At 44.5% G+C, this 27,028-nt stretch overlaps 4 non-coding genes across 4 annotated transcripts; all 4 read left to right on the top strand.

The window, feature by feature from the left end:
- Positions 1 to 11,984: 11,984 nt before the first annotated feature.
- LOC117963708 (U7 small nuclear RNA) lies at positions 11,985 to 12,042 on the top strand. The gene has a single exon (XR_004660838.1). It is a non-coding gene; the product is annotated as a U7 small nuclear RNA (small nuclear RNA).
- Positions 12,043 to 14,350: 2,308 nt separating this feature from the next.
- LOC117425980 (U7 small nuclear RNA) lies at positions 14,351 to 14,408 on the top strand. Its single transcript, XR_004548057.3, has one exon. It is a non-coding gene; the product is annotated as a U7 small nuclear RNA (small nuclear RNA).
- Positions 14,409 to 23,675: 9,267 nt separating this feature from the next.
- On the top strand, positions 23,676 to 23,733 carry LOC131698985 (U7 small nuclear RNA). Its single transcript, XR_009307981.1, has one exon. It is a non-coding gene; the product is annotated as a U7 small nuclear RNA (small nuclear RNA).
- A 2,305-nt stretch (positions 23,734 to 26,038) lies between these two features.
- Positions 26,039 to 26,096, top strand: LOC131698974 (U7 small nuclear RNA). Its single transcript, XR_009307969.1, has one exon. It is a non-coding gene; the product is annotated as a U7 small nuclear RNA (small nuclear RNA).
- Positions 26,097 to 27,028: the final 932 nt, after the last annotated feature.

Below are 27,028 nucleotides of genomic sequence, written 5' to 3'. Positions count from 1 at the left end.
CGGGACTGGATGCTGGAAAATGCTGGGCTGGAGGCCCAGTCTATCCCAGTAGTTGTCCGGTTCCTGCGATTTATGGATAGGGAACGATGGGAGGCTTATGCAAGGGAACAGACCGTAAGCACCTGGGAGGAAGGTGTGGGGTTGGTCCTCAGCTACCTGGAGGCAATTATAAGTGGAACAGCCATGTGTCTGCTCAATTCTGAATGCTGTCTAGATCATTTTGAATGACCTTTGCTGCTTCAACAGTGTTTGCCACTCCTCCTATTTTTGTGTTGTCTGCAAATTTAATTAGTTTGCTTACTATACCAGAATCTAAATCATTAATGTAGATTAGGAATAGCAGAGGACCTAATACTGATCCCTGTGGTACACCACTGGTTACCTCACTCCATTTTGAGGTTTCTCCTCTAATCAGTACTTTCTGTTTTCTACCTGTTAACCACTCCCTAATCCATGTGCATGCATTTTCTTGAATCCCTACTGCGTTCAGTTTGAGAATTAATCTTTTATGCGGGACTTTGTCAAAAGCTTTCTGGAAATCTAAATAAACCATGTCGTATGCTTTGCAGTTATCCATTTTCAATGTTGCATCCTCAAAAAAGTCAAGCAGGTTAGTTAGACACGATCTCCCTTTCCTAAAACCATGCTGACTGTCTCCCAGGATATTGTTACCATATAGGTAATTTTCCATTTTGGATCTTATTATAGTTTCCATAAGTTTACATATCATAGAAGTCAGGCTTACTGGTCTGTAGTTACCTGGTTCGGTTTTGTCTCCCTTTTTGTGGATCGGTATTACGTTTGCTATTTTCCAGTCTGTCGGTACAACCCCTGTGTCAAGAGACTGTTGCATGATCTTGGTTAGCGGTTTGTAAATAACTTCTTTCATTTCTTTGAGTACTATTGGGAGGATCTCATCTGGCCCAGCCAGGAGTCCTACAGAGGAGTAGCAGACAGCTTCAACACCAGCACCAACAGGTCACTAATATGCACATATCTTCATGAGGTGTGTTCTCTGATATCTAACCACCTCTCATAGAAGATCTCCTGGCCCACAGATCTTGCTGTCCATGAAATTGAACAGGGTTTCCTGAACACACTGTGTGCAGTAGGTGGATGCCACATAGCCATTGAAAAGCCACAAGGAGTTGAAAACCTGGATTCATATTTCAATAGAAATATGAACCTCACTGCTTTTTGCAACAGCACTGCCCGTTTCATTGATATAAATGCTGGTCACCCTGGAAGCTGACATGATGCTTGTGTTTGTCACATGACAGAGGTGGCAGAGCACTGCTGGAAAACCCTCAGTCCCTTCTACCTGGGGATCGGCACATCACTGGAGATCCTGCATACCCGCTGTCACAGTACCTCATGACCCCATTCCGGGACAATGGGCATTTAACTGTACAACAGCAGAGGTGCAACCAGAAACTCTGTTCAGCCAGGATGGGGATTGAAAGAGCTTCAGGCTCTGCAGATTTCAGTATCTCTTTGAAACCTTCTTTTGTCCCACATCCTTTTTTTTCTCTTTTCCTGTTTGTCTTTTTGATCCCAAGAACATCACCTCTGTTTTATCCTGGCTTAACATGAAGACATTTTCAGACATCCATTGCTGAATGTCATGAAGACAGAACATTTCCAGTTGAGGTATCACCTGGCTTCAAGTTGAGTTGAGCATCTTCAGCATAGTAATGAAAGTTTACCTCATGTCTACGGACAACAGCACCCAGAGGCAGCATATATACGGCATTAAATAGCAACTTCATGCAGTGCCGTATTTCATTTAAATATTCTATTGACATGCAGCATTCGTACCCCGTTTTGTGAAGGGTTTGTTATCGGTAACATTTTTTTAAATAGGGTTTGAGTGCATATTTGTGCAGCCAGCTAAATTTCAGTATGTTAGGCTACTTTTTAAAAAAAAAATGTTTTTGGTAATCATGCTGTTTGCTGTGTTCATGAAGTTTATTCAAAATGCTGTCAGGTGATCTGTTGCTGGTGATTGCTTAAATAAAGTCTGCATCCATTTGTTATATTTGTACAACTTGTGAATGAAACCAGAGAGTAGCTTAATTTACTAAATTAAGTGATTCTATAAATCTACTGTTAAACTGTGAACATTTTGACTGTGATTCTGCCTCTCAGAAAATGTCTACCTTAAGTCCTAAGTATACGCTGGGTCCTGACTGCAGTGTTTGCGCTAAACGAGCAGGACTGTACAGTACAGTGTTTCAAATGGTTTTGGATATTTGGCATTTCCGTGTTTTTGTTTTAGACGGCTAATTGAGATTTTTATTAATTCTATACATTCCCTGTTATTTACACTAGAGCATCAAAGTGCATAGCTATTTGTTTTACGTTAGAAATGAACATAAATGATTTCTTTGGAGGTTCTTCTTGCTTGTGGTTGTATGGGTGAATGTTTGCGATTTTTGTAAGCCTAATGTAATGTAAATAATCGTTTAGGTCTATTTGAAATGCTTCGCCATTATTGATAGCTGCGCTGGCGCAGTCTCTCAGTGTAAGTGTACATGTAGGTTTTAAATACTCGTTCACCTTCTATCCCTGACACGGTTTTTATTATTTATTTACTTACTCTGTACAGTACAATATGATGCTTGTGAAAAGCTGGAAATGTTTGCTACGATCAGCCGTTCGGTGTGCATTCTGGAAGCTGTAGTTCAAACTGATGCGCATTCCAAAGTGATTGTATTGTTACAGGTCCAGTCAGAACTACACAAAAACGGTAACCAAATCGTACAACTGCGCATGCGTAGCATTCGGGTTTTTTTTTTTTTTTTTTTTTAAATGACTTTTTTATATTAAAATACACATTTTTAAAGCTCCCCACCCACAAAGGGCACTAAAGTCTACTTTAGATGCAGTAACTTGCCAAATGGGAGTAGTCGCTGTCCAGTAGTTTTTTTTTGTTTGTTTGTTTTTTTACCTACATGTGAATAATAAAAACCGCTCTCCCGGCACCAAACTTACACGAAAAACTGCCTGTTTCTAAAAGTGCTGCAGCTCAAAAACTACTGGACAGAACAACACAAAACTGTCAAAAAAATCCAAACGGCAGGCAGATTGATTCGTGTTAACCCTACTTTTCGAGCTGCACAAAACAGGGGCTTATAATGGAACTGTGCTGTAGCAGTGTGGAGTAGTGGTTAGGGCTCTGGACTCTTGACCGGAGGGTTGTGGGTTCAATCCCCAGTAGGGGACACTGCTGTTGTACCCCTGAGTAAGGTACTTTACCTAGATTGCTCTAGTAATAACCCAACTGTATAAACGGGTAATTGTATATAAAAATAATGTGATATGTGAAATAATGTATAATGTGATATGTTGTAACAATTGTAAGTCGACCTGGATAAGGGCGTCTGCTAAGAAATAAATAATAATAATAATTTAAATAACGCCAGCATTTAATCAAACGGAGTACAACAGGGAAACAGCATATCGCCGTCTGTCGGTTGAGATGAGAACTGCGCCTCTTAAATGAATGACATGTTTTTTTCTATGTTGTCTGTGAAATGTTGCATTGTTGTCCCGCGTGGTTTTCCTGTATTCAGAACTAGAGCTGTATCTCCATCGTGTTCACTTCTGTATGAAAGGAACATTCTAGTTAAGCTCATATCATTTGCTATCCCGGTTTCCTATGGGGATTTCAACAGAGAACCGCGCAGCGTCGCCTGCTGCTTACAAGTGGAATTGCAGAGGCAAATCGTATCGAAGAACTCGCTGCTCTGTTTCAGTTATTTATTTACAGACCAAGTCTAATTTAATATTAACTTTTCGATACCACAGTGTATTAGTCCGTGTGTTTCTTTATATATATATATATAACCAGCATAAGAGAGAAAAGAACCTCAACGAGCACAAGCCTAGAGTTAAATGACCAAGAGCTTGTGAGAAAACTGCGTGGGACACAGTAAACACAGATCTCTGCTTTGCGTTGGAAAGGTTAAGTGGAACAGTTGAAAAGAAGCTGGATAAATTTGGGGACATCATCTATGCCTATGGAAGCGAGATGTTTGGAGTTGAAGAAAGGAAGGAAAAAGTACAAATTATTTCTGGAAAGTCTAGACGGCAACAGGAGATTGAACTGTTAGTTAGAGAAAGGAGGCAGCTGAGGAAGGAATGGAGAAGAGCAGAACAAAGTTAGAAGGAGGGACTCTGTCTTTTCCAAGGGGTCATAAAAGACAAGCTTGCAAGACTTGTTGCCCTTGTTTTGATGTAGTCTCCCTTATGTTTTTTTTTTATTTCTCCGCCCTTCCTTTCTAGTTTAAATGCTTCTTAACCTCCTCGAGGATCCTTTCTCTTATCAGCAGTTTCGCTTTTATTTTGACAGTGTAATTGATTTATTTATCCACAGTTTCATGTCATCTTGCAGTTATTTTGAAAACTGCATTTATTTCTTTTAAAATCGTCCGTGAATCAAAACTTAAAACGGGTAAAAATGGCTGTGAGCATTTTTAGTGAAGAACAACAAAGCGACGCGATTGGCAGACTTACCTTGTGGGGATTTGAATAGCCCAAACAACTTCACGTACTGTGCATACAAAGACGGTGCCTTCTTGGACGAGGCAGCAGTGAGTACCTTCTCAGGGGTGATGGGAGTTGCAAATAAGCCCAAGCCCCCTCGAAGCAAGCGTAGAGCTATGAGTGGGAAGAGTGTCCCGATCTCCCAATCGTAGTCGCTATGGGGTGGACGCAGCGACTCCTTTTCTTGTTAGCTACCCTGATGGCCCTGATATGTGTGTCTGTTAATGTCAGGAGCATCAGGGAGACACAAAAAAGATTTGATGTACTAAACTATCTAGCTAACTTGAAAGCAGATATCATCTTTCTGCAGGAGTGTGGTATTTCGTCGAGCCCTGATTATAGGGACCTGAAGGAGAGTTGGACCCTGGGGGACTCCTTCTGGTCGGGCTCCAACATAGCCAGAGCCAACGGAGTAGGTATCCTGTTTAAAAACCCATTTATTACCCCCCGCAGCAGCAGGGAGGTAGAACCTGGTAGAATTCTGAGCGTGGATGTGACATACAACAACACTCCCCTCAGACTGGTCAGTGTCTACGCACCCACTAACCAAAACGAAAGAGTTCAATTTTTTCCACAGCTGTGTCCACTCTTGCTGGGGAACGTACCCTTCATCGTGTCAGGTGACTTCAATTTTGCTCTAAGGGACGTAGACCGGAGCAGGCCACGCAACGACCGCTCTAGTAGAGTTTTATCCTCCATAATATCTGATTTCTCCCTGTGTGATGCAGGTAAGGACCTGGTGCCTCCCTTTACCTGGGTGAGCTCATCTGGGACCTCCTTCTCCCGTATAGATCTCGTCCTGCATACCAGCTCCCTTACGAAGACGGCAGTAGACACCCAGGCCGTCTTCTTCTCTGACCATAGGCTCCTGCAGGTAACATTGCAGGTCCCTCAGACCTCCCAGATGGGGTCAGGGGTCTGGAAATTAAACACTTCCTTACTCAACGACCCCTCCATAGCTGCAGCCTATAAGAGCAGGCTTGTTGAGTGGACCACTTTGCGTGACCTATTCAACTCCCCTATAGAGTGGTGGGAGATGGTCAAAATGAGAACTAAGGGTTATTTCATAGCAGCAGGCAAGAGGAAAGCAAAAGAAAGGAGGCGTAGGACGTTCGGGCTCCTCCCACTCAGGCGTAGGACGTTCGGGCTCCTCCCACTCAGGCGTAGGACGTTCAGGCTCCTCCCGCTTGGGCTGTGGACGCTCAGGCTCCTCCCGCTTGGGCTATGGATGCTCAGGCTCCTCCCGCTTGGGCTGTGGACGCTCAGGCTCCTCCCGCTTGGGCTGTGGAGGCAAAACCAGCAGGCATTCTTCCTCTGCTGGTGGACCTGCTACCTGGGCTGCTGTTCCACTTATAACTGCCTCCAGGTAGCTGAGGACCAACCCCACACCTTCCTCCCAGGTGCTTACGGTCTGTTCCCTTGCATAAGCCTCCCATCGTTCCCTATCCATAAATCGCAGGAACCGGACAACTACTGGGATAGACTGGGCCTCCAGCCCAGCATTTTCCAGCATCCAGTCCCGCACTTTGATGGCGTCTTCTGCCATTTTGTTTTTTTTCCTCTTTTTTTTTTTTTTTTAAATCCAAGAATGCGGTTCCTGCTCTGGCCTGAGTCCTGGAGGCGCTGTAGATCCCACGCAGGACACCACGTGTCACAAAGACGGCCGGAGTGGGTGGCGTCAGACCAGATGCAGGAAATAAACAGACAGAGATGTGTGTTTTGGTGAAGCTGAGCGAATGCTTTCGCTCAGCATTTAATAAACAGAACAGAAAGTAAAAGGTTTGAAACAACAAAACACAGCACACGGCACTTGAGTCCAAAATAAATAGACGAACAAAACGGACTAGACAGTGCACAGACAGACGAACAAAACACGGTGAGCAGATTTTAACTATTATTCTTTACACAAATACCTCCGTCTCCAATCCCGTTCTCCACTCACCGAACACCCAACCCTGAGTGAAAGAAATGTGCATCTATATATACTGTTGTGCTGGGATTCAATTACTAATTAATTATTCACTTGAATCCCAGCACGTGAATTCATTACGTGCAACCCCGTGGTCACATATTACATTTAACCAGCACGTGAAGTGATTTGTGCCCTCCTCGTGCCTAAATACAAATCTACATTTTAACTACACGTGAAACACAAACCCGTTTATATCCCGTGTACCAATCTATAAACCAACATTAACACACGCACGCAACATACAACACATAATATGCACACAGGGGCGGGGCACATTGCCACACGTGTGCATTGAACCCCTCCAGATGCCTGGATCCAACGGGGTCCAGGTCAAAACAACAGCATATATGGACGATGTGTCACTCATTTGCACCAACACATCGTCGGTACCTCGGATTAGTAATATCCTTGAGAAGTACTGCACGGCGACCGGGGCAGTGATTAATAAGTCCAAGAGCGAAGTCTACGTGTCTAAAAATTGGCAGGTAGATAGGGAACTGTCAGACATGTACCCTGTCAAAAAGGACAAAATCAAGATTCTGGGCCTCATTTTCGAGAACAATAGCTCGGGGGCCCAGAGCTGGACGGCGGCCATTAACCAGGTCCGTAAAAAGATTGGCGGATGGAGCACAAGATCCTTAACAATGACGGGTAGAGTATTAATAACCAAGTCTATACTGTTCCCCATCCTCTCTTATGTAGGAAAAATCTTTCCCCCAGACAGGACCACCAAAAAAGTGGTGGACCGCATTATCCACCGCTTTATCTGGGGCAGCAAGATGGAGAGGGTAAAGCGAGCCACCTTGAGTAAAGCCGACAAGAAGGGAGGTAAGGGGGTCCCGGACGTTGTGCAGCTCACCCGAGTGCAGGGGCTCACGCAAACTATCAAGAACATCCAGGCCCTGGACAGGAAGGTATGTTACATGAATCGTTTCTATTTTGCCACCTGTCTCAGGGCCTTGGGCCTCTGCACTATTGATAACACCGTGCCGTACTCCTGGGACCCCCCATTGTATTATAGAACCTTAAGGGACACTATATATAAATTGGGCTTAGATAAAGCAAAATTGGCCTCCTGGGAATACAAGGCTGTAACTAAATATCTTGCCGGTTCCCAGGAAATTGAAAAAGTAGCTACTTTCTCCCTCACCCAAAGCCAAAAAATCTGGGAGAATGTGTCTCACAGCTGCCTCAGTAATGTCCAGAAGGATATAGCATGGAACACCGTCCACAGTGCACTCCCCACTCGAGCGTTCATGTTCAGGAGGGGACTAGCCCAAGTAGAAACATGCCCCTATGCAAAGTGCCACAAGAGAGAAACACCAGCCCATATCTTCTGGGAGTGTGATGTGGCTGGCAGTGTCTGGCTCTCTGTCTCTGTCTTCCTAAACAGGTTTGCTGACACGGCCAAGATGACCGCTGAGACTGTGCTCTATGGGCCTGCGGGAGGAATCACTACCAGCACAGCTAAGTGCGTTTGGCGTGTCATCAATGTTGTCAAGCAGATCCTGTGGGAAGGCCGTAACGTCTGTGTCTATCACAAGCAGGAGCTAGACACTATCACCACGACCAGAAGGGCACAAACTCTTATCAAGGACTTTGTAATTCTGGACATCCGGACCCTCGGGAAGGACAAGGCCTGCGCGGAGTGGAGGATCGCCGGACTTCAGGACGTGAAGATGGAATAAGGGGAAAAACTGGAACCGCTAGCTCCTAGGAGCGGGACTACGGGGCACCGTTAAGCCTTTATTTATTTTGTCATGCCAGCATTCCGCCCTTTTTAGCTGGCATGACCGTTTTTGAACGGTGCCCTGGTTTTATGTAGTCTTTTTGTTTCAGTTTTATGGATTTTTATTTGATTTATTTTGAATGTTTTATTTGATTTTGTTTTGTTTTGTTTATATATCTAAAAGATTTTTAACGTCAACTATTAAAAGTTACATTTTAAGTGTTTTAAAATTTTAGAATTTTAACCCACTGTTTTACACACTGTCCCTTTTCCCCTGTCCCTGTTTTAGTAATATAGTTTTATGTTCACTTTTGAACCTTTTTAGAGAGCACTCCCCGGCCCTCACAAGCACTGTTTTTTTATAGATGGTTCTTTTTTTCCAGTCACTTTTAAAACAGCACAGGTTTTTTTCATGTTGATTTTAATCTGTGTCTGTTTTAACCATGTACAAAGCACAATTGTCTTGGTGTTTTTAAATGTATTTTAAATGCTTTTAAAACAAAATGTATGTCTGTATGCATGAATGTCATCTTTAAAAGAAATGTAAAATGAATGAAAAAACGAATGGGTGTAAATGTAAAAAAAATGTAAAATCTCAATAAAAGAGTATTTCTCTTTGGAGGAAGCCCATTAATTTGTGTGAAAAATAGATATCAAACCTTGATCGGGTATTTACTGAACAAATAAACACTGAAACCATGACATGCATTGTTTTGCACGGACATAGTGCTTATAAACTCTCTCCTGGCTGGCCTCCCTGCGTCCGCCACCCGTCCGCTCCAGCTCATCCAGAACTCTGCTGCCCGCCTGGTGTTCTCTCTGCCTCGCTTTGCCCACGGTACTCCACTACTCCGCTCGCTCCACTGGCTCCCGATCACCGCTCACATCCAGTTCAAGACTCTTGTACTAGCCTACAGATGCCTCCAGACCCTCATCTCTCCCTACACCCCCACTCGACCTCTCCGCTCCGCCTGCACTAGAAGACTAGCTCTACCATCGCTACGCTCCCCTGCCTCCAAAGCCCGCTCCTTCTCCACCCTTGCTCCGCAGTGGTGGAATGACCTTCCTACAGATGTCAGGACTGCCCAGTCCCTGACCACATTCCGGCGCCTCCTTAAGACTCACCTCTTCAAAGAGCACCTGTAGAACTCCTCTGTTTGTATCCTGGGACACTATCACCCTTCATGTAAATGTGCTTCATTTTGCTCTTATCAGCCCCTATTTTTACTGCATTTAATCCTGTACTTCAGAATACTGTAATCTGCCAAGTTTTTAACCTGTAGTACTTTGTATTTAATCACATCCTGATGTAACTATCACTATTTAATCATATCCTGATGTAACTATCACTATTACCTGCTGTATTATTGAATTGTGGTTTGTCAAACTTGTACTTTACTTGACCAAAAGTTATTGTATTTCTTGCTCTTATTGTATTACTTGTATTGTAACGCTTAAAATGTTTTTGCTTACGATTGTAAGTCGCCCTGGATAAGGGCGTCTGCTAAGAAATAAATAATAATAAACAAAGGATAAGTTGGCAGTGTAAAATAGTTCTCGCTTTATTTCATCAGTATCCATGAAAGGGAGCGTAGTTGTTAATAGTCACAGTCCACAAATCCTGCTGACGGAAACGACGCTTCCATGTAGTGCAGAATCGATAGAACTCAAGTGAAAGAAAAGAGCTGGGCTGATGGGAGCTCACCGTCTCGCTAAACAAATCAAACGAAATACAAATCACGCTCAAATACATTTCAAATAGCACGCACATCTCAATAATACATAGAAAAACTCAGGATACAAAATAATATCAATTCATAAACTTCTGTTTAATATGTTTCTTTGCTGAATATATGTATTGCATTTCCTGAATATAGGTTTATTTTGGTGCTTATTTTGGCGAGAGCCGAGTTCAAATCAGCATGAAGTTTTAACATCTACTCTCATGTAATGGAAATCATGAAGAGCTGGATACGTCCGGTGACAGCTGTGAATAGTGCAGCTGGCAACAAGGGAAAGACCTCGTGACAGCCTGAAGAGACAGCTGACAGGAGGAAAGAGACCCCATTGGGGCTGGCAAGGGTTAGCTACCCTTGTCGGCAGTATCCAGCTCTGTGTTTACAGGATGCTGGACATACCCACCCAAGGATTCTAAGAAATTAAAGAGAAAAATATCCCTAGAGTCTGCAAGAGCGGGGGCGGAAGATGACTCAACGTTGGACAAAACGGTTAACGACTTAGGAACGGAAACGGATATGAGTATGGAGAGTACTTCACAAAAGACTACTTCAAGATCTGCAGTTAACAAAGACGTGGAACTCCAGGTTTGTGTCTGCGGCTGGAGCAAGGCGACAACGGTCAGGGGTTTGAAGATTCATCAAGGGAGAATGAAATGCTTGAGGGAGAAGGGACAAGGGCCTCGCATTGATCAGTACTTCTTATGAAGTCAGTCAAGTCAGTCGAATGAAATCCAGCGACAGGAAGCAAACCACATTTCGCAGGATATCAGCACCCCTGTCATAGACGTGAGGAGGACTTGCATGGATACAGTTAGTGAAGAACCTAATGATCCTTGTGAACTCGGTCAGACAAACCAGCATAAGAGAGAAAAGAACCTCAACGGGCACAAGCCTAGTGTTAAATGACCAAGAGCTTGTGAGAAAACTGCGTGGGACACAGTAAACACAGATCTCTAGGGCAGCAGTGTGGAGTAGTGGTTAGGGCTCTGGACTCTTGACCGGAGGGTCGTGGGTTCAAATCCCGGTGGGGACACTGCTGCTGTACCCTTGAGCAAGGTACTTTACCTAGATTGCTCCAGTAAAAACCCAACTGTATAAATGGGTAATTGTATGTAAAAATAATGTGATAGCTTGTAACAATTGTAAGTCGCCCTGGATAAGGGCGTCAGCTAAGAAATAAATAATAATAATAATAATAATCTCTGCTTTGCATTGGAAAGGTTAAGTGGAACAGTTGAAAAGAAGCTGGATACATTTGGGGACATCATCTATGCCTAAGGAAGCGAGATGTTTGGAGTTGAAGAAAGGAAGGAAAAAGTACAAATTATTTCTGGAAAGTCGAGACGGCAACAGGAGATTGAACGCTTAGTTAGAGAAAGGAGGCAGCTGAGGAAGGAATGGAGAAGAGCAGAACAAAGTTAGAAGGAGGGACTCTGTCTTTTCCAAGGGGTCATAAAAGACAAGCTTGCAAGACTTGTTGCCCTTGTTTTGATGTAGTCTCCCTTATGTTTTTTTTTACTTCTCCGCCCTTCCTTTCTAGTTTAAATGCTTCTTAACCTCCTCGAGGATCCTTTCTCTTATCAGCAGTTTCGCTTTTATTTTGACAGTGTAATTGATTTATTTATCCACAGTTTCATGTCATCTTGCAGTTATTTTAAAAAGTACATTTATTTCTTATAAAATCGTCCGTGAATCATAACTTAAAACGGGTAAAAATGGCTGTGAGCATTTTTAGTGAAGAACAACAAAGTGACGCGATTGGCTGAAATGGGTAATAAATTTGCATATCAGACTTCATGGTAAACGGGTCTCTTATTTTATTAATCAGTTACTCTTCGCAGAACATGAGCGCGCCCATTAATCCGGTTTGTTCTCATGTGTAGAATGCGGGTGTGCGCGCGGCATTGCGCTAGTTAGTCATTTATTATTTGGTCACCAGAACTTCAATATGGTTCAAGTTTAGAAGGGTGGACGGGACCTCGGCTTATTTGCTAAATGGATTTTTAGCTCTTTTAGTATTTGTCCAGCAGGCTTTCTCTTTGGAGGAAGCCCATTAATTTTTGTGAAAAATAGATATCAAACCTTGATCGGGTTTTTACTGAAGAAATAAACACTGAAACCATGACATGCATTGTTTTTGCATGGACATAGTGCTTATAAACAAAGGATAAGTTGGCAGTGTAAAATAAATCTCGCTTTATTTTATCAGTATCCTTGAAAGGGAGGGTAGTTGTTAATAGTCACAGTCCACAAATCCTGCTGACGGAAACGACGCTTCCATGTAGTGCAGAATCGATAGAACTCAAGTGAAAGAAGAGAGCTGGGCTGATGGGAGCTCACCGTCTCGCTAAACAAATCAAACGAAATACAAATCACGCTCAAATACATTTCAAATAGCACGCACATCTCAATAATACATAGAAAAACTCAGGATACAAAATAATATCAATTCATAAACTTCTGTTTAATATGTTTCTTTGCTGAATATATGTATTGCATTTCCTGAATATAGGTTTATTTTGGTGCTTATTTTGGCGAGAGCCGAGTTCAAATCAGCATGAAGTTTTAACATCTACTCTCATGTAATGGAAATCATGAAGAGCTGGATACGTCCGGTGACAGCTGTGAATAGTGCAGCTGGCAACAAGGGAAAGACCTCGTGACAGCCTGAAGAGACAGCTGACAGGAGGAAAGAGACCCCATTGGGGCTGGCAAGGGTTAGCTACCCTTGTCGGCAGTATCCAGCTCTGTGTTTACAGGATGCTGGACATACCCACCCAAGGCTTCTAAGAAATTAAAGAGAAAAATATCCCTCGAGTCTGCGAGAGCGGGGGCGGAAGATGACTCAACGTTGGACAACACGGTTAACGACTTAGGAACGGAAACGGATATGAGTATGGAGAGTACTTCACAAAAGACTACTTCAAGATCTGCAGTTAACAAAGACGTGGAACTCCAGGTTTGTGTCTGCGGCTGGAGCAAGGCGACAACGGTCAGGGGTTTGAAGATTCATCAAGGGAGAATGAAATGCTTGAGGGAGAAGGGACAAGGGCCTCGCATTGATCAGTACTTCTTATGAAGTCAGTCAAGTCCGTCGAATGAAATCCAGCGACAGGAAGCAAACCACATTTCGCAGGACATCAGCACCCCTGTCATAGACGTGAGGAGGACTTGCATGGATACAGTTAGTGAAGAACCTAATGATCCTTGTGAACTCGGTCAGACAAACCAGCATAAGAGAGAAAAGAACCTCAACGGGCACAAGCCTAGTGTTAAATGACCAAGAGCTTGTGAGAAAACTGCGTGGGACACAGTAAACACAGATCTCTAGGGCAGCAGTGTGGAGTAGTGGTTAGGGCTCTGGACTCTTGACCGGAGGGTCGTGGGTTCAAATCCCGGTGGGGACACTGCTGCTGTACCCTTGAGCAAGGTACTTTACCTAGATTGCTCCAGTAAAAACCCAACTGTATAAATGGGTAATTGTATGTAAAAATAATGTGATAGCTTGTAACAATTGTAAGTCGCCCTGGATAAGGGCGTCAGCTAAGAAATAAATAATAATAATAATAATAATCTCTGCTTTGCGTTGGAAAGGTTAAGTGGAACAGTCGAAAAGAAGCTGGATAAATTTGGGGACATCATCTATGCCTAAGGAAGCGAGATGTTTGGAGTTGAAGGAAAAAGTACAAATTATTTCTGGAAAGTCGAGACGGCAACAGGAGATTGAACGCTTAGTTAGAGAAAGGAGGCAGCTGAGGAAGGAATGGAGAAGAGCAGAACAAATTTAGAAGGAGGGACTCTGTCTTTTCCAAGGGGTCATAAAAGACAAGCTTGCAAGACTTGTTGCCCTTGTTTTGATGTAGTCTCCCTTATGTTTTTTTTTTACTTCTCCGCCCTTCCTTTCTAGTTTAAATGCTTCTTAACCTCCTCGAGGATCCTTTCTCTTATCAGCAGTTTCGCTTTTATTTTGACAGTGTAATTGATTTATTTATCCACAGTTTCATGTCATCTTGCAGTTATTTTAAAAACTACATTTATTTCTTTTAAAATCGTCCGTGAATCAAAACTTAAAACGGGTAAAAATGGCTGTGAGCATTTTTAGTGAAGAACAACAAAGCGACGCGATTGGCTGAAATGGGTAATAAATTTGCATATCAGACTTCATGGTAAACGGGTCTCTTATTTTATTAATCAGTTACTCTTCGCAGAACATGAGCGTGCGCATTAATCCGGTTTGTTCTCATGTGTAGAATGCGGGTGTGCGCGCGGTATTGCGCTAGTTATTCATTTATTATTTGGTCACCAGAACTTCAATACGGTTCAAGTTTAGAAGGGTGGACGGGACTCGGCTTATTTGCTAAATGGATTTTTAGCTCTTTTAGTATTTGTCCAGCAGGCTTTCTCTTTGGAGGAAGCCCATTAATTTGTGTGAAAAATAGATAACAAACCTTGATCGGGTTTTTACTGAACAAATAAACACTGAAACCATGACATGCATTGTTTTGCACGGACATAGTGCTTATAAACAAAGGATAAGTTGGCAGTGTAAAATAGTTATCGCTTTATTTCATCAGTATCCATGAAAGGGAGCGTAGTTGTTAATAGTCACAGTCCACAAATCCTGCTGACGGAAACGACCGAGGCGACCATCTCCTCAGGGACTAAAGTAATAGTTCCTTCAACTGCCCAGATTTGCTGCTTACGTTGTCTCTTTTCCATAGAGAGAGACAACCCGGACGTCCAGAGGCTTCTCCCACCCCAATCGGAGGAGCCAGCTGAAGGATGGCGTTCCGGCCAACCCAGGAGACCAGGAGGCAGAATGCGGTGCGCTTCACAAGAAACAAGCAAGATGAAACGGAACCAGGACTGACGAGACTGGAGTTCAGCCGGACCATTCTTCAGAGGGGTATGGGTTTTTCCCCTTCTGACTTGAATTGTTTGGTGAAATTGCCAGGGCTTAAGGAAGTGTTTGAGGTCAGTTTTAGGAACCCCCAAAAGTTACAAGAAATGTGGTCCTTTTGGGGGGAGAATAAATATCTCGCTCCATACAAAGAATTTTGTGTGGATGCACTGACAGACAGAGAAATGAAAGTTGTTACTGTCCAATTTTTCAATGAGGCTATTAGCGACTATGATATTACAACATGGCTTAACCGCTATGGGAGGGTGTCATCAGAAGGGAGGAAAATTACAGATGAAGATGGGGTTTGGACAGGAGCCAGAAAGTGGCTGGTACGCCTTAATGTTGATCCATCGGGCATTGGAGGCGTCCGCCACATTCCAAACTCCATAGTGTTAGGGCCCAACAGAGGGCTGGTATTCTATAATGGGATGCCAAAACTCTGCAGGAAATGTGGGGAATTAGGACACCTGGCGGCCGCGTGTACTGTAGTCAAGTGCAGGAACTGCGGCGCCCCCCACGAGACCAGCCACTGCAGAGAAGAGAGGCAGTGCAATTTGTGTGGAAAGAAGGGGCACCTGTTTAAGGACTGCCCCTCTTCCTATGCCAACATGGCCAGAGCCAGCAAGGCAAACACGAACAAGCCTAGGCCTGAGCAGGAAGAGGGAGCAAGTAACAAAGATCAGTCCACATCACCACCAACAGTATCCAAGACCCAGACTCCAGCACCACCATCATCACCAGCACCCCCCTCACCCCCCCGCCCCCGAGACATGTCCCGTTTTACGAGGACCCCTTCCCCCAGCCCAGAGAGAGAGTACAACAGCTACTCCACTAGCTCCTCCAGTAGCTCCTCTGATGCAGAACACGAGGCAGGGAGGGAGCCCGGACCCAGCAGCGGCCCCCCCCCTGAGTAGGGCCCTCTCAGCGCCAGCACTCCCCCTCGGCTCTCGTTATGACGCCATAAGGATTGAGTCCGTGGGGGAGGAAAGCGAAAGCGACAGTGAAAGTGAGAGTGAGAAGGAGGGGAAGGGAGTGAAGAACCAGCAGAGGGTGGGGAAAAGAAAGGGTAGAGACGAGGGGGGGAAAAGAAAGAAGATCAGGATCAAAGACAGCAAGTTGCAGGTGGCCCCCATAGATCCAAAACCAGCTAATGTCCACACAAAGTCCCCAGTCTTGCCCTCGCAGGCAGAGACGGAGGCGAGTGGGACGGCTACACTGCCGCCTAGTGGGCAGGTAGCAGCCAGCCAGGGCATCCCCAGCCAGCCTTCCCAGTCGTTGGCACAAACCCTAGCACACCTCGCAGAAGAGGTGTTCACTAATGCACCGAGGGAGAGGTCGGGGTCAACACCTTCCCTGACCAGCAGTACCTCGGTAGCAATGACCCTCTTCAAGCGAAGGGACCCCCTCCCTTGTATGGGCAAAACCAGGGGCCCCCTAGAGGTCCTCCTAGATACAGCACTGGAGGACATGGGAATACCCCTGGACGCGGTAAGCCAGAAGTCTGCTAACAGCTCCAATTCAACAGACGGTAACAGCCAAAGAATGCTGTCTGTCATAACCCCCCCCCCCAGGACAAAGCTGACCCACACGTTCCGAGGGGCCCTGAGCAAGTTCCACCAGACTTACCTTGTGGGGAGTTGAATAGCCCAAACAACTCCACGTACTGTGCATATAAAGACGGTGCCTTCTTGGACGAGGCAGCAGTGAGTACCTTCTCAGGGGTGATGGGAGTTGCAAATAAGCCCAAGCCCCCTCGAAGCAAGCGTAGAGCTAAGAGTAGGAAGAGTGTCCCGACCTCCCAATCATAGTCGCTATGGGGTGGACGCAGCGACTCCTTTTCTTGTTAGCTACCCTGATGGCCCTGATATGTGTGTCTGTTAATGTCAGGAGCATCAGGGAGACACAAAAAAGATTTGATGTACTAAACTATCTAGCTAACTTGAAAGCAGATCTCATCTTTCTGCAGGAGTGTGGTATTTCGTCGAGCCCTGATTATAGGGACCTGAAGGAGAGTTGGACCCTGGGGGACTCCTTCTGGTCGGGCTCCAACATAGCCAGAGCCGACGGAGTAGGTATCCTGTTTAAAAACCCATTTATTACCTCCCGCAGCAGCAGGGAGGTAGAACCTGGTAGAATTCTGAGCGTGGATGTGACATACAACAACACTCCCCTCAGACTGGTCAATGTCTACGCACCCACTAACCAAAACGAAAGAGTTCAATTTTTTCCACAGCTGCGTCCACTCCTGCTGGGGAACGTACCCGTCATCGTGTCAGGTGACTTCAATTGTGCTCTGAGGGACGTAGACCGGAGCAGGCCACGCAACGACCGCTCTAGTAGAGTTTTGTCCTCCGTAATATTTGATTTCTCCCTGTGTGATGCAGGTAAGGACCTGGTGCCTCCCTTTACCTGGGTGAGCTCATCTGGGACCTCCTTCTCCCGTATAGATCTCGTCCTGCATACCAGCTCCCTTACGAAGACGGCAGTAGACACCCAGGCCGTCTTCTTCTCTGACCATAGGCTCCTGCAGGTAACATTGCAGGTCCCTCAGACCTCCCAGATGGGGTCAGGGGTTTGGAAATTAAACACCTCCTTACTCGATGACCCCTCCATAGCTGCAGCCTATAAGAGCAGGCTTGTTGAGTGGACCACTTTGCGTGACCTATTCAACTCCCCTATAGAGTGGTGGGAGATGGTCAAAATGAGAACTAAGGGTTATTTCATAGCAGCAGGCAAGAGGAAAGCAAAAGAAAGGAGGGCCAAATATAAACACCTGAATGCTGCCCTCCAGCGTCTGAGCCTGCTTCAGCTTCGGGGGTTCCCTGTAAGCGACGAGATAGCCCAGACCAAGCTAGATCTTTCAGTGCTTTGTAGGGAGGAACAACGAAAGGTCATGCACAATGCAAAAGTGCAAAAAATGGAGGAAGACGAAAAGTGTACTCGCTTCTTCTTCCAGAAAACGAGGGAGAAGCGGCACTTGATGTCCTCCATGCTCGACAGCAGGGGGAGGATAGTAGAGGATAGTGAGGGAGTGAAAAAAGTGGTAGAGAACTTCTATAGGGACCTGTATAACATCAAAGCTACAGATGACACCCTGATAGAGTGGTTCCTGAGCCAGTTGGAGCCTGACTCAGTGCGGGACGACGAGGAGGAGGAGAAGGACCCAGAACTCACGCTGGAGGAGCTCACCCAGGCGGTTAAGACCATGAACACCGGTAAGACGCCAGGTCCAGATGGCATCCCGGGTGAGTATTACCATCTTTTTTGGGACACGCTAAAAGTCCATTTAGCGGAGGTCTACAGAGCGGTCTACAGGGAGAAGCGGTTGGGCCCTTCAATGCGGGAGAGTGTAATTACTCTCCTTCATAAGAAAGGGGAAGTTAAAGATCTACGGAATTGGCGCCCAATCAGCCTCCTTTGCGTGGATTACAAGATACTAGCCAAAGCTCTGATGCTCCGGCTACAAGTACACCTCCCTTTGGTCATTGGCCCCGACCAGGCTTGTGGCGTCCCAGGGAGGTCCATCACGGATATTTTAATGTTAACAAGGGACATTCTGGCTTATTCTAGAGAACGGAACCATCCCCTCTGCCTGTTCAACCTTGACCAGGAGAAGGCGTTCGATAGGGTAAGCCATGAATATATGTACAAAGTGATGGACCAGATGAAATTCGCTCCTGGACTTAGGGAGTGGGTTAAAACCATATATACAAACATTAGTACCCGAGTCTTGGTGAACAGGCACCTGACTGGTAAAATATCTATCCAGTCAGGGGTCAGACAGGGTTGCCCACTATCCCCACTGCTATATGTCATGTGCATTGAACCCCTCCTGCAGGCAATTCGTAGGGATACCAATATAACTGGTTTCCAGCTGCCTGGATCCAACGGGGTCCAGGTCAAAACAACAGCATATATGGACGATGTGTCACTCATTTGCACCAACACATCGTCGGTACCTCGGATTAGTAATATCCTTGAGAAGTACTGCACGGCGACCGGGGCAGTGATTAATAAGTCCAAGAGCGAAGTCTACGTGTCTAAAAATTGGCAGGTAGATAGGGAACTGTCGGACATGTACCCTGTCAAAAAGGACAAAATCAAGATTCTGGGCCTCATTTTCGAGAACAATAGCTCGGGGGCCCAGAGCTGGACGGCGGCCATTAACCAGGTCCGTAAAAAGATTGGCGGATGGAGCACAAGATCCTTAACAATGACGGGTAGAGTATTAATAACCAAGTCTATACTGTTCCCCATCCTCTCTTATGTAGGAAAAATCTTTCCCCCAGACAGGACCACCAAAAAAGTGGTGGACCGCATTATCCACCGCTTTATCTGGGGCAGCAAGATGGAGAGGGTAAAGCGAGCCACCCTGAGTAAAGCCGACAAGAAGGGAGGTAAGGGGGTCCCGGACGTTGTGCAGCTCACCCGAGTGCAGGGGCTCACGCAAACTATCAAGAACATCCAGGCCCTGGACAGGAAGGTATGTTACATGAATCGTTTCTATTTTGCCACCTGTCTCAGGGCCTTGGGCCTCTGCACTATTGATAACACCGTGCCGTACTCCTGGGACCCCCCATTGTATTATAGAACCTTAAGGGACACTATATATAAATTGGGCTTAGATAAAGCAAAATTGGCCTCCTGGGAATACAAGGCTGTAACTAAATATCTTGCCGGTTCCCAGGAAATTGAAAAAGTAGCTACTTTCTCCCTCACCCAAAGCCAAAAAATCTGGGAGAATGTGTCTCACAGCTGCCTCAGTAATGTCCAGAAGGATATAGCATGGAACACCGTCCACAGTGCACTCCCCACTCGAGCGTTCATGTTCAGGAGGGGACTAGCCCAAGTAGAAACATGCCCCTATGCAAAGTGCCACAAGAGAGAAACACCAGCCCATATCTTCTGGGAGTGTGATGTGGCTGGCAGTGTCTGGCTCTCTGTCTCTGTCTTCCTAAACAGGTTTGCTGACACGGCCAAGATGACCGCTGAGACTGTGCTCTATGGGCCTGCGGGAGGAATCACTACCAGCACAGCTAAGTGCGTTTGGCGTGTCATCAATGTTGTCAAGCAGATCCTGTGGGAAGGCCGTAACGTCTGTGTCTATCACAAGCAGGAGCTAGACACTATCACCACGACCAGAAGGGCACAAACTCTTATCAAGGACTTTGTAATTCTGGACATCCGGACCCTCGGGAAGGACAAGGCCTGCGCGGAGTGGAGGATCGCCGGACTTCAGGACCTGAAGATGGAATAAGGGGAAAAACTGGAACCGCTAGCTCCTAGGAGCGGGACTACGGGGCACCGTTAAGCCTTTATTTATTTTGTCATGCCAGCATTCCGCCCTTTTTAGCTGGCATGACCGTTTTTGAACGGTGCCCTGGTTTTATGTAGTCTTTTTGTTTCAGTTTTATGGATTTTTATTTGATTTATTTTGAATGTTTTATTTGATTTTGTTTTGTTTTGTTTATATATCTAAAAGATTTTTAACGTCAACTATTAAAAGTTACATTTTAAGTGTTTTAAAATTTTAGAATTTTAACCCACTGTTTTACACACTGTCCCTTTTCCCCTGTCCCTGTTTTAGTAATATAGTTTTATGTTCACTTTTGAACCTTTTTAGAGAGCACTCCCCGGCCCTCACAAGCACTGTTTTTTTATAGATGGTTCTTTTTTTCCAGTCACTTTTAAAACAGCACAGGTTTTTTTCATGTTGATTTTAATCTGTGTCTGTTTTAACCATGTACAAAGCACAATTGTCTTGGTGTTTTTAAATGTATTTTAAATGCTTTTAAAACAAAATGTATGTCTGTATGCATGAATGTCATCTTTAAAAGAAATGTAAAATGAATGAAAAAACGAATGGGTGTAAATGTAAAAAAATGTAAAATCTCAATAAAAGAGTATTTCTCTTTGGAGGAAGCCCATTAATTTGTGTGAAAAATAGATATCAAACCTTGATCGGGTATTTACTGAACAAATAAACACTGAAACCATGACATGCATTGTTTTGCACGGACATAGTGCTTATAAACTCTCTCCTGGCTGGCCTCCCTGCGTCCGCCACCTGTCCGCTCCAGCTCATCCAGAACTCTGCTGCCCGCCTGGTGTTCTCTCTGCCTCGCTTCGCCCACGGTACTCCACTACTCCGCTCGCTCCACTGGCTCCCGATCACCGCTCACATCCAGTTCAAGACTCTTGTACTAGCCTACAGATGCCTCCAGACCCTCATCTCTCCCTACACCCCCACTCGACCTCTCCGCTCCGCCTGCACTAGAAGACTAGCTCTACCATCGCTACGCTCCCCTGCCTCCAAAGCAAGCTCCTTCTCCACCCTTGCTCCGCAGTGGTGGAATGACCTTCCTACAGATGTCAGGACTGCCCAGTCCCTGACCACATTCCGGCGCCTCCTTAAGACTCACCTCTTCAAAGAGCACCTGTAGAACTCCTCTGTTTGTATCCTGGGACACTATCACCCTTCATGTAAATGTGCTTCATTTTGCTCTTATCAGCCCCTATTTTTACTGCATTTAATCCTGTACTTCAGAATACTGTAATCTGCCAAGTTTTTAACCTGTAGTACTTTGTATTTAATCACATCCTGATGTAACTATCACTATTTAATCATATCCTGATGTAACTATCACTATTACCTGCTGTATTATTGAATTGTGGTTTGTCAAACTTGTACTTTACTTGACCAAAAGTTATTGTATTTCTTGCTCTTATTGTATTACTTGTATTGTAACGCTTGAAATGTTTTTGCTTACGATTGTAAGTCGCCCTGGATAAGGGCGTCTGCTAAGAAATAAATAATAATAAACAAAGGATAAGTTGGCAGTGTAAAATAATTCTCGCTTTATTTCATCAGTATCCATGAAAGGGAGCGTAGTTGTTAATAGTCACAGTCCACAAATCCTGCTGACGGAAACGACGCTTCCATGTAGTGCAGAATCGATAGAACTCAAGTGAAAGAAAAGAGCTGGGCTGATGGGAGCTCACCGTCTCGCTAAACAAATCAAACGAAATACAAATCACGCTCAAATACATTTCAAATAGCACGCACATCTCAATAATACATAGAAAAACTCAGGATACAAAATAATATCAATTCATAAACTTCTGTTTAATATGTTTCTTTGCTGAATATATGCATTGCATTTCCTGAATATATGTTTATTTTGGTGCTTATTTTGGCGAGAGCCGAGTTCAAATCAGCATGAAGTTTTAACATCTAGTCTCATGTAATGGAAATCATGAAGAGCTGGATACGTCCGGTGACTGCTGTGAATAGTGCAGCTGGCAACAAGGGAAAGACCTCGTGACAGCCTGAAGAGACAGCTGACAGGAGGAAAGAGACCCCATTGGGGCTGGCAAGGGTTAGCTACCCTTGTCGGCAGTATCCAGCTCTGTGTTTACAGGATGCTGGACATACACACCCATGGCTTCTAAGAAATTAAAGAGAAAAATATCCCTCGAGTCTGCGAGAGCGGGGGCGGAAGATGACTCAACGTTGGACAACACGGTTAACGACTTAGGAACGGAAACGGATATGAGTATGGAGAGTACTTCACAAAAGACTACTTCAAGATCTGCAGTTAACAAAGACGTGGAACTCCAGGTTTGTGTCTGCGGCTGGAGCAAGGCGACAACGGTCAGGGGTTTGAAGATTCATCAAGGGAGAATGAAATGCTTGAGGGAGAAGGGACAAGGGCCTCGCATTGATCAGTACTTCTTATGAAGTCAGTCAAGTTAGTCGAATGAAATCCAGCGACAGGAAGCAAACCACATTTCGCAGGACATCAGCACCCCTGTCATAGACGTGAGGAGGACTTGCATGGATACAGTTAGTGAAGAACCTAATGATCCTTGTGAACTCGGTCAGACAAACCAGCATAAGAGAGAAAAGAACCTCAACGGGCACAAGCCTAGAGTTAAATGACCAAGAGCTTGTGAGAAAACTGTGTGGGACACAGTAAACACAGATCTCTGCTTTGCGTTGGAAAGGTTAAGTGGAACAGTTGAAAAGAAGCTGGATAAATTTGGGGACATCATCTATGCCTATGGAAGCGAGATGTTAGGAGTTGAAGAAAGGAAGGAAAAAGTACAAATTATTTCTGGAAAGTCTTGACGGCAACAGGAGATTGAACGCTTAGTTAGAGAAAGGAGGCAGCTGAGGAAGGAATGGAGAAGAGCAGAACAAAGTTAGAAGGAGGGACTCTGTCTTTTCCAAGGGGTCGTAAAAGACAAGCTTGCAAGACTTGTTGCCCTTGTTTTGATGTAGTCTCCCTTATGTTTTTTTTTTATTTCTCCGCCCTTCCTTTCTAGTTTAAATGCTTCTTAACCTCCTCGAGGATCCTTTCTCTTATCAGCAGTTTCGCTTTTATTTTGACAGTGTAATTGATTTATTTATCCACAGTTTCATGTCATCTTGCAGTTATTTTGAAAACTGCATTTATTTCTTTTAAAATCGTTCGTGAATAAAAACTTAAAACGGGGAAAAATGGCTGTGAGCATTTTTAGTGAAGAACAACAAAGCGACGCGATTGGCTGAAATGGGTAATAAATTTGCACATCAGACTTCATGGTAAACGGGTCTCTTATTTTATTAATCAGTTACTCTTCGCAGAACACGAGCGCGTGCATTAACCCGGTTTGTTCTCGTGTGTAGAATGCTGGTGTGCGCGCGGTATTGTGCTAGTTATTTATTTATTATTTGGTCACCAGAACATCAATATGGTTCAAGTTTAGAAGGGTGGACAGGACCTCGGCTTATTTGCTAAATGGATTTTTCGCTCTTTTAGTATTTGTCCAGCAGGCTTTCTCTTTGGAGGAAGCCCATTAATTTGTGTGAAAAATAGATATCAAACCTTGATCGGGTTTTTACTGAACAAATAAACACTGAAACCATGACATGCATTGTTTTGCACGGACATAGGATAAGTTGGCAAGGGACAAAGGATAAGTTGGCAGTGTAAAATAGTTCTCGCTTTATTTCATCAGTATCCATGAAAGGGAGCGTAGTTGTTAATAGTCACAGTCCACAAATCCTGCTGACGGAAACGACGCTTCCATGTAGTGCAGAATCGATAGAACTCAAGTGAAAGAAAAGAGCTGGGCTGATGGGAGCTCACCGTCTCGCTAAACAAATCAAACGAAATACAAATCACGCTCAAATACATTTCAAATAGCACGCACATCTCAATAATACATAGAAAAACTCAGGATACAAAATAATATCAATTCATAAACTTCTGTTTAATATGTTTCTTTGCTGAATATATGTATTGCCTTTCCTGAATATATGTTTATTTTGGTGCTTATTTTGGCGAGAGCCGAGTTCAAATCAGCATGAAGTTTTAACATCTACCCTCATGTAATGGAAATCATGAAGAGCTGGATACGTCCGGTGACTGCTGTGAATAGTGCAGCTGGCAACAAGGGAAAGACCTCGTGACAGCCTGAAGAGACCCCATTGGGGCTGGCAAGGGTTAGCTACCCTTGTCGGCAGTATCCAGCTCTGTGTTTACAGGATGCTGGACATACCCACCCAAGGCTTCTAAGAAATTAAAGAGAAAAATATCCATAGAGTCTGCGAGAGCGGGGGCGGAAGATGACTCAACGTTGGACAACACGGTTAACGACTTAGGAACGGAAACGGATATGAGTATGGAGAGTACTTCACAAAAGACTACTTCAAGATCTGCAGTTAACAAAGACGTGGAACTCCAGGTTTGTGTCTGCGGCTGGAGCAAGGCGACAACGGTCAGGGGTTTGAAGATTCATCAAGGGAGAATGAAATGCTTGAGGGAGAAGGGACAAGGGCCTCGCATTGATCAGTACTTCTTATGAAGTCAGTCAAGTCAGTCGAATGAAATCCAGCGACAGGAAGCAAACCACATTTCGCAGGACATCAGCACCCCTGTCATAGACGTGAGGAGGACTTGCATGGATACAGTTAGTGAAGAACCTAATGATCCTTGTGAACTCGGTCAGACAAACCAGCATAAGAGAGAAAAGAACCTCAACGGGCACAAGCCTAGTGTTAAATGACCAAGAGCTTGTGAGAAAACTGCGTGGGACACAGTAAACACAGATCTCTAGGGCAGCAGTGTGGAGTAGTGGTTAGGGCTCTGGACTCTTGACCGGAGGGTCATGGGTTCAAATCCCGGTGGGGACACTGCTGCTGTACCCTTGAGCAAGGTACTTTACCTAGATTGCTCCAGTAAAAACCCAACTGTATAAATGGGTAATTGTATGTAAAAATAATGTGATAGCTTGTAACAATTGTAAGTCGCCCTGGATAAGGGCGTCAGCTAAGAAATAAATAATAATAATAATAATAATCTCTGCTTTGCGTTGGAAAGGTTAAGTGGAACAGTTGAAAAGAAGCTGGATAAATTTGGGGACATCATCTATGCCTAAGGAAGCGAGATGTTTGGAGTTGAAGAAAGGAAGGAAAAAGTACAAATTATTTCTGGAAAGTCGAGACGGCAACAGGAGATTGAACGCTTAGTTAGAGAAAGGAGGCAGCTGAGGAAGGAATGGAGAAGAGCAGAACAAAGTTAGAAGGAGGGACTCTGTCTTTTCCAAGGGGTCATAAAAGACAAGCGTGCAAGACTTGTTGCCCTTGTTTTGATGTAGTCTCCCTTATGTTTTTTTTTTACTTCTCCGCCCTTCCTTTCTAGTTTAAATGCTTCTTAACCTCCTCGAGGATCCTTTCTCTTATCAGCAGTTTCGCTTTTATTTTGACAGTCAGTGTAATTGATTTATTTATCCACAGTTTCATGTCATCTTGCAGTTATTTTAAAAACTACATTTATTTCTTTTAAAATCGTCCGTGAATCAAAACTTAAAACGGGTAAAAATGGCTGTGAGCATTTGTAGTGAAGAACAACAAAGAGACGCGATTGGCTGAAATGGGTAATAAATTTGCATATCAGACTTCATGGTAAACGGGTCTCTTATTTTATTAATCAGTTACTCTTCGCAGAACATGAGCGTGCGCATTAATCCGGTTTGTTCTCATGTGTAGAATGCGGGTGTGCGCGCGGTATTGCGCTAGTTATTCATTTATTATTTGGTCACCAGAACTTCAATACGGTTCAAGTTTAGAAGGGTGGACGGGACTCGGCTTCTTTGCTAAATGGATTTTTAGCTCTTTTAGTATTTGTCCAGCAGGCTTTCTCTTTGGAGGAAGCCCATTAATTTGTGTGAAAAATAGATATCAAACCTTGATCGGGTTTTTACTGAACAAATAAACACTGAAACCATGACATGCATTGTTTTGCACGGACATAGTGCTTATAAACAAAGGATAAGTTGGCAGTGTAAAATAGTTCTCGCTTTATTTCATCAGTATCCATGAAAGGGAGCGTAGTTGTTAATAGTCACAGTCCACAAATCCTGCTGACGGAAACGACGGAGGCGACCATCTCCTCAGGGCTAAAGTAATAGTTCCTTCAACTGCCCAGATTTGCTGCTTACGTTGTCTCTTTTCCATAGAGAGAGACAACCCGGACGTCCAGAGGCTTCTCCCACCCCAATCGGAGGAGCCAGCTGAAGGATGGCGTTCCGGCCAACCCAGGAGACCAGGAGGCACAATGCGGTGCGCTTCACAAGAAACAAGCAAGATGAAACGGAACCAGGACTGACGAGACTGGAGTTCAGCCGGACCATTCTTCAGAGGGGTATGGGTTTTTCCCCTTCTGACTTGAATTGTTTGGTGAAATTGCCAGGGCTTAAGGAAGTGTTTGAGGTCAGTTTTAGGAACCCCCAAAAGTTACAAGAAATGTGGTCCTTTTGGGGGGAGAATAAATATCTCGCTCCATACAAAGAATTTTGTGTGGATGCACTGACAGACAGAGAAATGAAAGTTGTTACTGTCCAATTTTTCAATGAGGCTATTAGCGACTATGATATTACAACATGGCTTAACCGCTATGGGAGGGTGTCATCAGAAGGGAGGAAAATTACAGATGAAGATGGGGTTTGGACAGGAGCCAGAAAGTGGCTGGTACGCCTTAATGTTGATCCATCGGGCATTGGAGGCGTCCGCCACATTCCAAACTCCATAGTGTTAGGGCCCAACAGAGGGCTGGTATTCTATAATGGGATGCCAAAACTCTGCAGGAAAT

This window comes from Acipenser ruthenus, chromosome 20 (genome assembly GCF_902713425.1).
Source record: "Acipenser ruthenus chromosome 20, fAciRut3.2 maternal haplotype, whole genome shotgun sequence".
Lineage (NCBI taxonomy): Eukaryota > Metazoa > Chordata > Actinopteri > Acipenseriformes > Acipenseridae > Acipenser > Acipenser ruthenus.
This window is presented reverse-complemented; position numbering and strand designations above follow the sequence as displayed.